Below are 13,337 nucleotides of genomic sequence, written 5' to 3'. Positions count from 1 at the left end.
CAGACCATCTCTTCCCCAGTCCATCTCTCCTTTAAGTACCAGAAATAAGCTTCCACACGGACAAGGGGTGGTTTAGGAAAAGTCAACAGACTAGGAGGCATTTATATGAAAAGCACTTAAATTATCTAATCTCTGTAGCTCATTTAAGGACTGCTAGGGAAAGAGAAGGTAGAGATAAAGAAACTTAATGAGGTCAGGCCAAAAAATCAACACATGATCAGCAATCAAATGCTTGCTAACTGCTGCCTGGTCACTATAAGTGATGAGTTTGACAGTTTCTCAAGAAGGGAGACCATTACAAAAATAGTAAGAACATTCCACTAAAAAAAAAACCCACTGAGCCAGTATTAAAGCCATAGTAAACAGTGAAAGCCTAGTAAAGCACTGTTAGTCATTGCTAAAGTATCGCTAAGCAACCCTTTAGCCTCCTCAGGTCCGGATCAGCTTAATCACAGCAATAACTCACAGCCCCTCAGCCCTGCTTGCAAGGTTTAGTTTGAAGGGCTGTGTAATTTCCTCTGACACTCGAGTGAGAGTAGCCACTCCAACTCCCAGCCCCTACAGGACTGCAGATCCCAGGGGTTCCAGAAGCCAGGCTGCAGGACACAGCAGCCAACTCATCCTAAAAGACACACAATGTTAATTCATCCTCACACTTCAGTTCTTTGCTGGTTGATAATCAGCAGCTGATACCCATTTCAGTACTGATTTAAAGGAGCTCAGCCTTGTTCTTGCCCAAAGCTAGACTAGCTGCAGTCAAGATTTCTGCTAAAACTGGATTTAACTCCAGTAAAAGACTGAAACCAGGGAACTCCTGGGCACAGACCTCATTGGACTATTGCTCTGAGGTGACAGCTTACTGCTAGGCATTGCTACCATTTCCCATCTTTATTTTGTATGCCATTTACATCTGTACCATCTCAGCAGGACCTCCAAAGTGGTCCTTCCCTGTATATTAGTAATAAATCACCCACCACAGTGAATTCAACCAGGGTGCCAGCCCACTTGGTCTAGTCTCTAAAGCAAGCTCCAAAGAAAGACAAAAGGAATAAGTGACTTGACCATCACCAACCTGATGTGAAACTCAATGTGATGAGAGGTCAATTAGAGAAGAGCACTAATAAACTGATACTTCAAAAAAAAGCCAAGGAGCCTGAGAAAAACAAGTTAAGCAAGTCTTGCAGGTCTTCCCTAGCGCTGCCCACCCTGTGGTCCCAGGCGCTGGGGAAGCAGCATCCGGCAACACATCCACTTTCCCAGACTGCAGCCAACAACACGGGGAGTCCCCAGACACCTTCCCAGCCTTTCTTTGCCTCCATCTGAACGTCATTCTCAGATTAGCATAGCTATACTAACAACCAAGCTCCTCAGCCTACACAGTGCTTTGACAAAGGTACAGCCACTTTCATCTCCAGTCTGACAGATGTGGTTTGTCACCAGCTAGACCCACAGCGTGGTTTTAACGAGCCGTGAGGATTTACTCCTGTAGTTATCTGCTTCCCTTGGCAAGGTGATAATTTCCCGTGAACCAGAATTACTTGTTCACTCCAAAAGTTTAAGTCCATGCCTACAAGAGACATATTTGCTCACAGTAATTTTTATAACAGGAAAATAAAGAGATGGGGGGCAGTATTGCTTTTTAGTGAAATCAGGGTGACAGCTACAGAAATACATACTCAGATATTGCGCCTTTGTCAGAATTACCATTTCAGAGCAGGAAAGAGGCGCCATAGAAGTCAGAAACCATTATATATTATCTTTGCTTGAGGAAGATCCCAAAAAACTCATGCCCTTTCATAGAGCTTGATGTCTGAGGCAGATGGGGCCAGCTCATGTACTCTTACTCACATGGACGAAGAAATGCTCTCCCACCAACACGACGGTCTGGGGGAACTCCTCCCTAATTTAAACAATGCAACTCCCAGCTCACGAAGAAAGAGTTCCTTTCTTTGCTTCCTGAAAAGACAATGCACATAAGCAACATACAAGGTGGTTTAGCTTCATTACAGCGACTGCTCCAGATGCTCCCTGAGGGAAAGGAACCAAGAGCAACCCCAGTGAGGGCTCTGCCCAGCTCCCACAGAGCCCAGACACAGCAAACAGAACCACCAAGGGATGAACAGGCCCAGGGCCACCCAAGGAACCCAGTCAGGAGCAAATGCAGACAGGACCAGACAAGCCACAACACATACGCAAGGGGCCACCCAGGAGACACCTACCGACAGCATCAGTCCAAGGAGCACAGGCAACAACAAGGCTGCAGACCAGCACTCCTGCAGCAGAGCTCAAAGAGCAGGTGAGAGCCCTGGGCTGAGCTTAAATAGGATCCAGGGCCTGTGGTCAGGCTGTGGGTGAGGTCCCAGGTGAAGCTGTTCAGACCCATTAAGTCCACCTGACACATAGACCTGCTGGTATACGGTGCATTAAGCCATACTGATTTATTCCTGTGTAAGACCAAAAGCAGACACCCGTCACATATCAGAAAATCTCCCAAAACAACCCCGTGATAAAATCCTTTGGCTTCCGTGAACCGTGGGTCTCTGGTTGTGAGCAGCCCATTCTCAGGTTAGACCTCGCCTTGCCTGATGAAAATGCTGGGCTGACAACAGGCAGTGGCAGTGCAGATAGATTTTATGTTTTTTTCTGAGTTCCCAAATTTCTCAGGTTAATGCCACCCCAGAAAAAGCACATCACGCAGTTTAAAAACTAAGCCGCCTCCAGTTGAATTTACTTTCCCGCACACCAGCTCCCCTGGGGCAGAGCTCTGAGGAACAGAAATGCCTGGCTTTAGACAGTCAGATTTGAATAAGGCCGTGATAAATTTATTTTTCCTAAAATCCAGCATGTATAGACAGTGTAGCCCACCCTTCCTTTCACGTCTGCCCTATCTGAGGCTGAGCCATCTTCCTTATATTATCATCTCGTGCTATGGTATAGCACAATTATTTGTTACCCACTAGCAGTACGAAACAGAACACTGTAGCATAATGTAAGTCAAAATGACTAGCATCAAAATCAGACTCATAAGATCAACGTTGATGGAGCTGTGAAGCCGCAGCTCCTGCCGGTTCTGACGGTTCTTTCTTATCTGGCACCTCTGACTGCTTGTGTTTCTTATCTGGCACCTCTGGCTGCTTCGGGGCAAACAGCGTCCCTGCCCCCTGGCCGTGCGCTGCAGTACCCGAGTTTCGCCACAGGGCGGCAGCACTGAGGCGCACCGCGGCACCCCATTGGGGCGGCCGGGTGCAGCACCGCGCTTTGTCCACATGACGGCGACACTGAGACCCGCCGCGGCACAAATGGCATTTCTGTCCCCCCAGAAATCCCGGGTCCCTCCTGAACTCCTGGGTCCCCTCCTGAACTCCTGGGGGAAAAAAACATGCCCCTCGCGGTGGGGGGCTGTGCCGGTTTTGTTACAAAACAAGTTTCTCTTTTAGTGAATTTGCCTGTCAGCTAAAGCTTCATATTAGCTGCATTTTCCTGGACAACCAGATACATGTTGTGGTAAACAGAGCAATGGAATGCTAACTTGTTGCTAAGGACACATTCACATCTTGCAAGAGGGGCAACAAGAAACAGGTGACCGAGAAACTGACCAGCTGTGTATAACATCCCATTCACGTGAATACTTCATATAAAAGTGGGAGATCATGAGGATCTTGTCCTCCTAATGGATATTGGTCTCGAAATTGTAGCCTGGGAAATGAAACGATATGCTGGAAGAATCGAAGCAAAGCAAACCCCTTGGAGGAAATGGGGGATTTAAGGAGATCTTGGCAGAATCCTGCCTCTACCGATGTCAACGAACCATGGAAAGCCCCCGATGGATTATTTTGGATATGTGGGAATAGAGCTTAGAACGAGTTAATGCCTAAATGGAGAGGGTCTTGTACAATAGGGATAATTCAACCAGCATTTTTCCTTTTCCCAAAGGAAAAAGGGAGTCATCTGGGGAAACCTCCGTACGAAACTTTAAAGAGAGAGAAGAGGGGTTTAACAAATGTCCCCAGAGGAGGAACGCAAACTTGGAAAGATGATGAATGGCCTGCGAAAAGGATAATTGAATACTATGATCCAGCCACCTGGGCCCAAGATGGAAGCTGGGGATACCGTACCCCAATATACATGCTAAACCGAATTATCCGGTTGCAAGCAGTGGTTGAAATAAGAAGCAACCGGACAGCTGAGGCACTGAATCTCATAGCGAGACAGTTGTCTCAGACCAGGGCTGCAGTGGACCAAAATCGGGTAGCCTTAGATTATCTTTTAGCTGAAGAAGGGGGTGTCTGTGGGAAATGGAATACTTCTGAGTGTTGTTTAGAAATAGATGGTAATGGGGAAGCTATAATGAAAATAGCAGAGGAGATAACACGAGTTGCGCGTGTCCCAGTACAGAAATGGAATTCTATACTTACCGGCCATTGGTGGGATCACTTCTTTGGGGGAGCTGTTTGTACCGTGTATGATCCCGTGCTTTATTCGGTTAATACATTCAGTACGCCAAGCCATGCAAATCTCAGCCGTGCCTATAGATCCTGAAATGGCAACAAAAGGAACATCGTGTCATTTACACGTGCACGTACCACCACCCCCCAAAAGTGGGGGGGCTCCCCTAGGAAAACAAAGCGGGGGCAGCGCCCCAAACAGCCGCAGCCCCCGGCCCACAGGCCGGCAGCTGCCCCCCGGCACGGCAATGCTGCTGGCCAGCCTGAGCAGGGAGCTGTTCGTGCCGGCCAATATCGACACCCCCCTTCTCCAGGCAGTTTGGAGAACTCTATTTGCCAGTGTTGCCCCGGTACATTTCCCTCGTCCGGTTGCTCTTCTCTGTACCCTGTATACAGTATTAAGATGGTTTTCTAGACACATTTCACATTGCCGGGTCACTCGTTCGCAAAGAGTTTCTAAATTCACTCTTACCTTTTCGTCTAACCTTGACAGAGCGCATCAGCTCCTCACGCCGCGAGGCACCGCTGCTCTCCCGTCGCCAGTGACGGCTTCTTTGGACCCTAATTCTAATTCGGCTATAAATCTCCTATTAATTTCTTATCCTCTTTGTTACCGTTTCCTGATGTTGCTTGGAGGAGACAGCCACCTGGGATCAGAGACGTGGCTTTTGTGTCGGTCTCTGTCCTTTCGCTGGCTGGTTTTACAGCGGCGTCTGCCAATTTATTTCCAGTTTCCTGATCGGCGTTTCCCTTCTGAGGCCCTTTGCAACGCATGACGGCAACTTTTCTAGCAACAGCACAGCTTCCAGCAACTGGAGCGTCCCGTTCAATCTGCCTTCCTTGTGCTGTTAATAAACTTTATTCTTTTCAAATGGCTTCAAGGGCATGCACCACTCGAAAAACCTGCTTAGAATCAGTGCAAATATTAATCTTCTTCTCTTTGCATAACTCTAAAGCTCGCGTGAACAGCAAGTTCTTCAGCTTTCTGGGCAGAAGTCCCTGGAGGTAAAGGTTCAGCTCCCATTACCTGCTGGGCAGCCGTCCCCGCACGCCCGGCTTCACGTACCCCTTGCTTTACGCAAAGCTGCTTCCATCAGTGACCCGGGAGTCTTCGGCATCCTCCGGCGGCCGGTCCTTTCAATCCGCTCCTGCTGTTGCCAAGCATTCGTGGGCCACCGACTGCAGGACGGATCCACTGAGGAAAGAAGCCGCACCGACAACGTTAGCAGTAGCAATATTTACGTCATTAAACGTTCTAAGGAGGCACCGAGGGAGGGACGTTGTCTGCACACAAACGGGGACCTGACCCCCGTCGGGGGGACGGACGCTGACACGCGGAGACCTGACTGCGAACCCCACGGGTCACACAGCGTCTCTGCCCCCTGGCAGCTTCTCTTCACAAGCGAGAAGAGAAAACAGGGACAGGGATCTGAAAAAACAAGGCAGAGAACACAGCAGCGGGGGGGACAGAGGAAAAGAGGCCGGAAGAGCACCGAGGAACAGGGCAGAGGAAGAAACAAATCGGCGCGGCGGGGCGGAGACGGAGGAAAAAAGCCCGGCACGGTCAATGGGACAGAGAGGAACGCGGCCACGGGCAGGGAGCGGGACACGGGGACGCAGCGAGAAACCACGGGACGCGGGGAGGTACCAAAACGTCGGCAAAAAAGACTCTTGAACACTGTTCTGAAAGTGTTAAACGGCAGGCAATTTCAATACAGCGCACCGCACGCTCAAGGATCGCCCCTGTAATCGAGCGTGCATGTGACTCACGCTTCTTGGTATTGATTACATCTACCTATTGGATATTCATTTGCTCCCAGCGCTTAGTTAATGCATTAAACGGAAGCTCTTTCCATAACCCCACCCTTCGCTGGCAGTCCATCCTTGGTGTGCCAGCGTGTCCACCAAGGGTCTCCAGCGGTCCCCGGTGCCCCCCCGCCCCGGTGTCGGCTTCTCGACCTCATTTCTTGAGCACGCCCACTGTCATTTTGTGCTGCTACTCAAGTAGCTCCTTCTCCATTCAGTGGAACGTTCCATTTTCCCAGCCTGCGAGCCAAGAACATCCCGCTTTGCCCCACCTCCAGTCCCTGTAGAGCCAGTTTTTCTCTGTTAGGTATCTGTTACGTTAGGCCTGGTCTTGCTACCTTATGCCGAGGGTTTTCTAAAAGATTTTTGTCCCTCCTATCAACGGGAAGCAAGAGGGAGAGCAACAGGCAAAACCGATGGCAGAGCGAGAGAGACCGCGGGGAGCACAGGGGGCTGGAGGAAGAAAGAGAGGGATGAGGAGCCCCGCCGAGAGACGGAGGGCAGGGAAAAAACAACAAAAAAAGAGAAAAACGGGGCGGGGGGCAGCACGAAGGCTCAGAACAGGAACGAGGACGGGAACAGCGCCGTACAGAATGAAGAACGCCAGCAACGCTGAGCACGACAAAGGCACAGAGAGAGAAGACGAAGGGAGGGAGGAAGGAAAGAGAAAGACAGGAAGGTCGGGGGACAGAGCAGCACGTACAGACACAGAGAGGAAGAGAACAGCGGGGGGACACACAGACGAGAGCGCAGCGGGGGGACGGACGCACTCGGACGAGAGCGCAGCGGGGGGACGGAACACGGACACGAGAGCACAGCGGGGACAAGAGCACAGCGGGGACAAGAGCACAGCGGGGACAAGAACGGGCCAGAGAAAGCGTGGGGAAAAAGGAGACGGAGGGGCAGGGAGGCACCAGGACACACAAGCCGGGCACGAGGCCCGAGGGCCAGGGACTCACAGCGGCTCTCGCTTTCGGTGGCTGCCAGGAGGCTTCTAACAGCTCAGACGCTCCTGTCCCCTCCTCTCCTCCCTCGGGGCGCTCGGCCGTCCTCAGCCTAGGAGAACACGGTGGGGTGTCAGGGCTGCTACGAGACGAGGCTTCGGGGACACGGAGCCTCGCTGGCTCGCTCGCCACGCAGCCGTCCCGCTCCAGGATACGCGCACGGACCTGCCGCGCACGTTGACGGCCTGGCCCGCTGCACGCCACGCAGAGGGACCCTTCGCCACCCGGAGAGAGGGGCTCCCTCTCTTGCCCGCCGCAGGAAGCAGACGTCGGGCCGACGGCCCCGCATTTCTTCCTCTTTACCTCTCCGGCTCCAGCCGCGGCAGCACCCGTCCACGGACGGGACGCGCTCCCCCGTCCCTTTTCCCGACGCGCTGCCAGACGAGCCTCGCCAGCCCGAGGCGGGCGCAGCCGACGGCATCCCCGGGGTGGCAGCGAACGGCCGCATCCTCAGCGTGGCCTCTGGGAGCGGGAAAGAAGAAGCAGCAGCTGTTAGCACCATAGCTCACCCCTGCCTGAGCCTGCTCCTTCCGCACGGGCCACCGGAGAGGTGCCGAGGGCCGGCCTGCCGCCTTCACCGTGGGGCTCGGGAGCGGCCGGGGAACACGGGACGGGTTCGCAGGAGCTGCCGCGGCTGGGGGCGGCTGCACGGGGCGAGCGGGGCCGCGGGAGGAGGCTCAGGGGGAGCTCTGGCGAGCTGGGGACGCACCCGGCATCTGCCCCCGGCCGGCTGGCGCCTCCTGCTCCTCTGCGGCACGCTGGCCAATACACTGACAATACACCTATTAGTTAAATAGAAACTAAGCACTCTGCTTCTAAACAACGTGTTATTTAATCTTCTGTCTCCATCTTGTCATGCAGAAGGATCTAAAAGGTGAAAAATATCCCCTCAGCGTGCAGGGGGTCAGAAAGCATTTACCTCACATCAACTGGTTAACGAGGGTATGAGTTCTATAACTTCATCACAGCATGCACTAACTTGGCAGCTTCTCTTGAATTCCCCCCTTTGCAATATACTTGCAAATTCTGTGGCAGTATAAATCTACAAAATATTATCATCTCGTGCTGTGGTACAGCACAATTATTTGTTACCCACTAGCAGTGCCAAACAGAACACTGTAGCATAATGTAAGTCAAAATGACTAGCATCAACATCAGACTCATAAGATCAACGCTGATGGAGCTATGAAGCCGCAGCTCCTGCCGGTTCTGACGTTTCTTTCTTATCTGGCACCTCTGACTGCTTGTGTTTCTTATCTGGCACCTCTGGCTGCTTCGGGTCAAGCAGCGTCTCTGCCCCCTGGCCGTGCGCTGCAGTACCCGAGTTTCGCCACAGGGCGGCGACACTGAGACCCGCCGCGGCAGCCCCGGGCGAGCGGTCGCGCCGCGTGTCGCCGGAATCCCGAAAAAAAAACCCCAAAAAACAAACGCAACAAAACAAAAAAGCACACGGAGAGCCGCGGCACGGAAGCCGCGCCTACAGGACACGGAACCCGCCGCGCCTCGCCCCGAGCTCCCGCCGAAGCGGCGCCCCACCACCGAGCCTGCAACCGCGCCTCAGCTCCGCTTTTAAACGTGCCCCCACTAACGGGGGCTGCGCCGCTCCCGGAGGGACTGCCGGACCGGGCACGGGCGCTGCGCCGGAGGGAGACGCGGCTCCAGACCGCAAGCCTTCAGCGCACCTGCCCTCGGGCTCGCACGCCGCCCACCAGCTTCGCCAGCTCGGCCGTAAGGGCGGGGGGGGAAACGGAGCCCATCCCGCTCCCCCCGTTCCAACGGCACGGTCCCCGTGGCCGTGGCTGCGCTCACCTGCCGCGTCTCTCGCCGCTCCGTTCCCCTCGCGCTCTCCCGCCGTCCCACCGGCCGCAGCGAGCGCTCCGCAGCAGCCCCGACCCCCGTGTTCCCGTTCGCTCCCGGTTACCCCCCCGCAACCGAGGCGCTCGCGGTTTGGACATGCGCAGTAGGGATGCCGCAGCACCCGCCCCTTGCCGCATCCCGGTTGGCTGCCTAGGACACGTCAATCACCTCTCTCGCCGCCTATCAGCGCTCGCCATTGGGGCATGCGCAGTAGGGAGACCGCAACGCCCGCCCCTCCAGCAACCTGATAGGCGGACAGAGTGGCAACTGACGTGCCTAGGCAGCCAACCAGCGCTCCTCCCCTCCAGCCCTCCGGCCCTCCCGCGCCATCTGATTGGCCCGCTCTGAATCACAGTATCACGGTATCACAGTATGTTTGGGATTGGAAGGGACCTCAAAAGATCATCTAGTCCAATCCCCCTGCTGGAGCAGGAACACCTAGGTGAGGTCGCACAGGAACATGTCCAGGCGGGTTTTGAATGTCTCCAGAGAAGGAGACTCCACAACTTCCCTGGGCAGCCTGTTCCAGTGTTCTGTCACCCTCACTGAGAAGAAGTTTCTTCTCAAATTTAAGTGGAACCTCTTGTGTTCCAGCTTGATCCCATTACCCCTTGTCCTATCATTGTTTGCCACCGAGAAGAGCCTGGCTCCATCCTCATGGCACTCACCCTTTATATATTTATAAACGTTAATAAGGTCCCCCCTTAGTCTCCTCTTCTCCAAACTAAAGAGACCCAGCTCCCTCAGCCTTTCTTCATAAGGGAGGTGCTCCACTCCCTTAATCATCTTCGTTGCCCTACGCTGGACCTTCTCCAGCAGTTCCCTGTCCTTCTTGAACTGAGGGGCCCAGAACTGGACACAATATTCCAGATGTGGTCTCACCAGGGTGGAGTAGAGGGGAAGGAGGACCTCTCTCGATCTACTAACCACCCCCCTTCTAATACACCCCAGGATGCCATTGGCCTTCCTGGCCACAAGGGCACAGTGCTGGCTCATGGTCATCCTGTTGTCCACCAGGACCCCCGGGTCCCTTTCCCCTACACTGCTCTCTAATATGTAATCTCCCAACCTATACTGGAACCTGGGGTTGTTCCTGCCCAGATGCAGGACTCTACACTTGCCCTTGTTAAATTTCATTAGGTTATTCCCCGCCCAACTCTCAATCCTCACCCGCACGGCCTCTCCTTGGGGAAAAAACATGCCCAAACACTAGGGAGCCGTGGGGAAACCAGTGAGAGACAAGACGGACAGCAGCAACGGCAAGTGCAATCTGGCTTCAATTCTGATCGTGCACTTCAAAGCCTCTCTCAGTCCTACCAATGACTGTTCCTTTTCTGGAAGGACAAACTTTCTTACCTGAACATCCTAAATTGAAGACTCCACGGAACAGAACGGGGATTGAGCCGCAGCACAACGTGCCATCGATTTACACTAATGGGGAAAAAAACCCCTAGAAGTCAACCCCAAATTTAAAATTGCACGTGTCTTTTCCAAGCAGAATGAGCCTGTGATTCCACAAAAAAGGAGGGCAAAGAGCAGGTCAGCTTATCAGAGAAAGACAGTGACAGGGAGCCAGACAAGGTGACACAGAGAGAGGGAGAGCGAGGCAAACGGGACGGAGAGGCCAAAATGAGCGCTCCACAGCCTCCCCCGCCTCGCCCCGAGACACCACGGACGCGTTTGCAAGGCAGGCAGCTGTTCAAACGGGATTGAGTCGGCGCACTCTGATTGGCTGCTTTCCACCCCACCGCGCCGTCCTCCTATTGGATGCGCCTTCCGCGGTCCGCGCCCAGGTGCCCGCCTCACGTCGGACCTGACTGAGGACTGCGCACTTTGGGCATGCGCAGTACGGACACCCCAACGCCCGCCCCTCCGGCAACCTGATTGGCTGCCTACGCACATCGATTGCCATTCTCCCCGCCTATCAGCGCTCCGCCCCTCCAGCCCTCCCAAGCGATCTGATTGGCCCATTCTCAATCCTCACCATTTAGAAACAGCCGCTACTTAGTGGTTCCTTTTTACTTCTCTTGAAAAAAAAAAAAAAAAAAAAAAAAGTAACGTTTTGACTCCGTTTGGTTCTGAGCTTTGTTGCCTCCAATCTCATGGCTCTGTTATAATTTAAATACTAAACGCTCCCCATTACTTTCCAATGCTGTTTAAAATCTAAAGCTTCCTTACTTTGTTTCCTATGCAGTCATTCGTGCCTGCAGTTTATTTCATAACGGTTGTGCAAATGGAGCTACCAATGACTCCACATTAGTTTTCTGCCTTTACCATTTCAAAGGAATTCCAAACAATGTGGTTTTTAAACCAGGATTCAGACTGGGAATAACTGCTGCCTAGTTCACCAAGAAGTAAGAGCTGAAATTAAATTCAGTTATTGCTCACGCCTAAATAATTTCATTTATTTACACTTTAACATTTTTATCATTACATTACTACCAGCCGGATTAACTAGCACACATTACTTTTTATTATAAACTAGAGATTTTTTCTCCACAGGTATTACTTCCAATTAGTGCTCCAGTATTTATATTCCACTCTTTTAAATTTTACTACATCAATTGGAGATAATTATTATGTCTGCAGAGTTTTGAGTAACAGCTAGAGTAGATGACAGGCATTATTTACTCCCAAAGACTCTTCTGGTTACTCTTATTTACGTTTTCATTCTAAATGTCTTACAGTAAGTAAGTAGTTACAATCATAAAACACCAGGGCCTTGGCATTTCCAGGAAAACCCACCGCAGCGCCTCGACGCGTCCAGAGATCGTCGGTGCCGGCTCCGCCAACGACGCGCCCAACCAACCCCACGGCTGGGTGCCGGCTCACCACACTGCGGGTGCCGTCTCACCACACTGCGGGTGCCGGCTCTGCAGGTGCTGAGACATTCAAGATTGGTTTTGTATATTTTGGATTATTTTCTCTATTCTTATCAGTAGCATTAGTAAAACATTGTTAATATTTCCAGCTCTCTTCTCTCTGTCCTTCTCCCCCTCCCGATCGCCTGTCCTGAGTGGGACGGGGGGAGAGGGAGGGGCAAAAGGGGGAAGTGGGGGGGAGAGGGGGTTAACAATACACCTGCCAGGGTTTTACTGTCACCCCGCAATCTAAACCCTCGACAGGGGCCAACAGATGGGGGGTCCTGAGAGGAGACAAGAGGGCAAAAATGAGGCCTCTGGGATGTGTCAAGAGCAAATGGGGAAGTTTTGAGGGGAAGAGAGAAAAGAGGGGAATTTAATGGGGCAAGAGGTCAAACGGGCACCGTGATGCCACCAAAGAGCCTGCAGGGACCCAAAGGCAGGCAGGGTCATCACCTTCGCCTTCGCAGGGCCATCGCACTTCTGAGTGCTTGTGTTTCTCATCTGGCACCTCTGACTGCTTCGGGGCAAGCAGCGTCTCTGCCCCCTGGCCGTGCCCTGCAGTACCCCAGTTTCGCCACAGGGCGGCAGCACTGAGGCGCGCCGCGGCACCGCATTGGGGCGGCCGGGTGCAGCACCGCGCTTTGTCCACAGGACGGCGACACTGAGACCCGCCGCGGCACAAATGGCATTTCTGTCCCCCCAGAAATCCTGGGTCCCTCCTGAACTCCTGGGGGAAAAAAACATGCCCCTCGCGGTGGGGGGCTCTCCTGGTTTTGTTACAAAACAAGTTTCTCTTTTAGTGAATTTCCCTATCAGCTAAAGCTTCATATTAGCTGCATTTTCCTGGAGAACCAGATACATGTTGTGGTAAACAGAGCAATGGAATGCTAACTTGTTGCTAAGGACACATTCACATCTTGCAAGAGGGGCAACAAGAAACAGGTGACGAAGAAACTGACCAGCTGTGTATAACATCCCATTCACGTGAATACTTCATATAAAAGTGGGAGATCATGAGGATCTTGTCCTCCTAATGGATATTGGTCTCCAAATTGTAGCCTGGGAAATGAAACGATATGCTGGAAGAATCGAAGCAAAGCAAACCCCTTGGAGGAAATGGGGGATTTAAGGAGATCTTGGCAGAATCCTGCCTCTACCGATGTCAACGAACCACGGAAAGCCCCCGATGGATTATTTTGGATATGTGGGAATAGAGCTTAGAACGAGTTAATGCCTAAATGGAGAGGGTCTTGTACAATAGGGATAATTCAACCAGCATTTTTCCTTTTCCCAAAGGAAAAAGGGAGTCATCTGGGGAAACCTCTGTACGAAACTTTAAACAGAGAGAAGAGGGGTTTAAC

The 13,337-nt window shown here is 52.5% G+C and overlaps 1 long non-coding RNA gene across 1 annotated transcript; it reads right to left on the bottom strand.

Moving 5' to 3' along the window:
• Window positions 1-4,420: 4,420 nt before the first annotated feature.
• On the bottom strand, window positions 4,421-7,276 carry LOC309436185. The gene is made up of 3 exons (XR_014183301.1): window positions 7,211-7,276; window positions 4,918-5,640; window positions 4,421-4,535 (listed from the first exon to the last, which is right to left on the bottom strand). It is a non-coding gene; the product is annotated as an uncharacterized lncRNA (long non-coding RNA).
• Between the last annotated feature and the right edge of the window lie 6,061 nt (window positions 7,277-13,337).

Source organism: Streptopelia decaocto (assembly GCF_964273445.1).
Source record: "Streptopelia decaocto genome assembly, chromosome: 2".
In the NCBI taxonomy this organism is placed as follows: Eukaryota; Metazoa; Chordata; class Aves; order Columbiformes; family Columbidae; genus Streptopelia; species Streptopelia decaocto.
The sequence above is the reverse complement of the archived record's forward strand: the minus strand, read 5'-3'. Positions and strand labels throughout refer to the sequence as shown.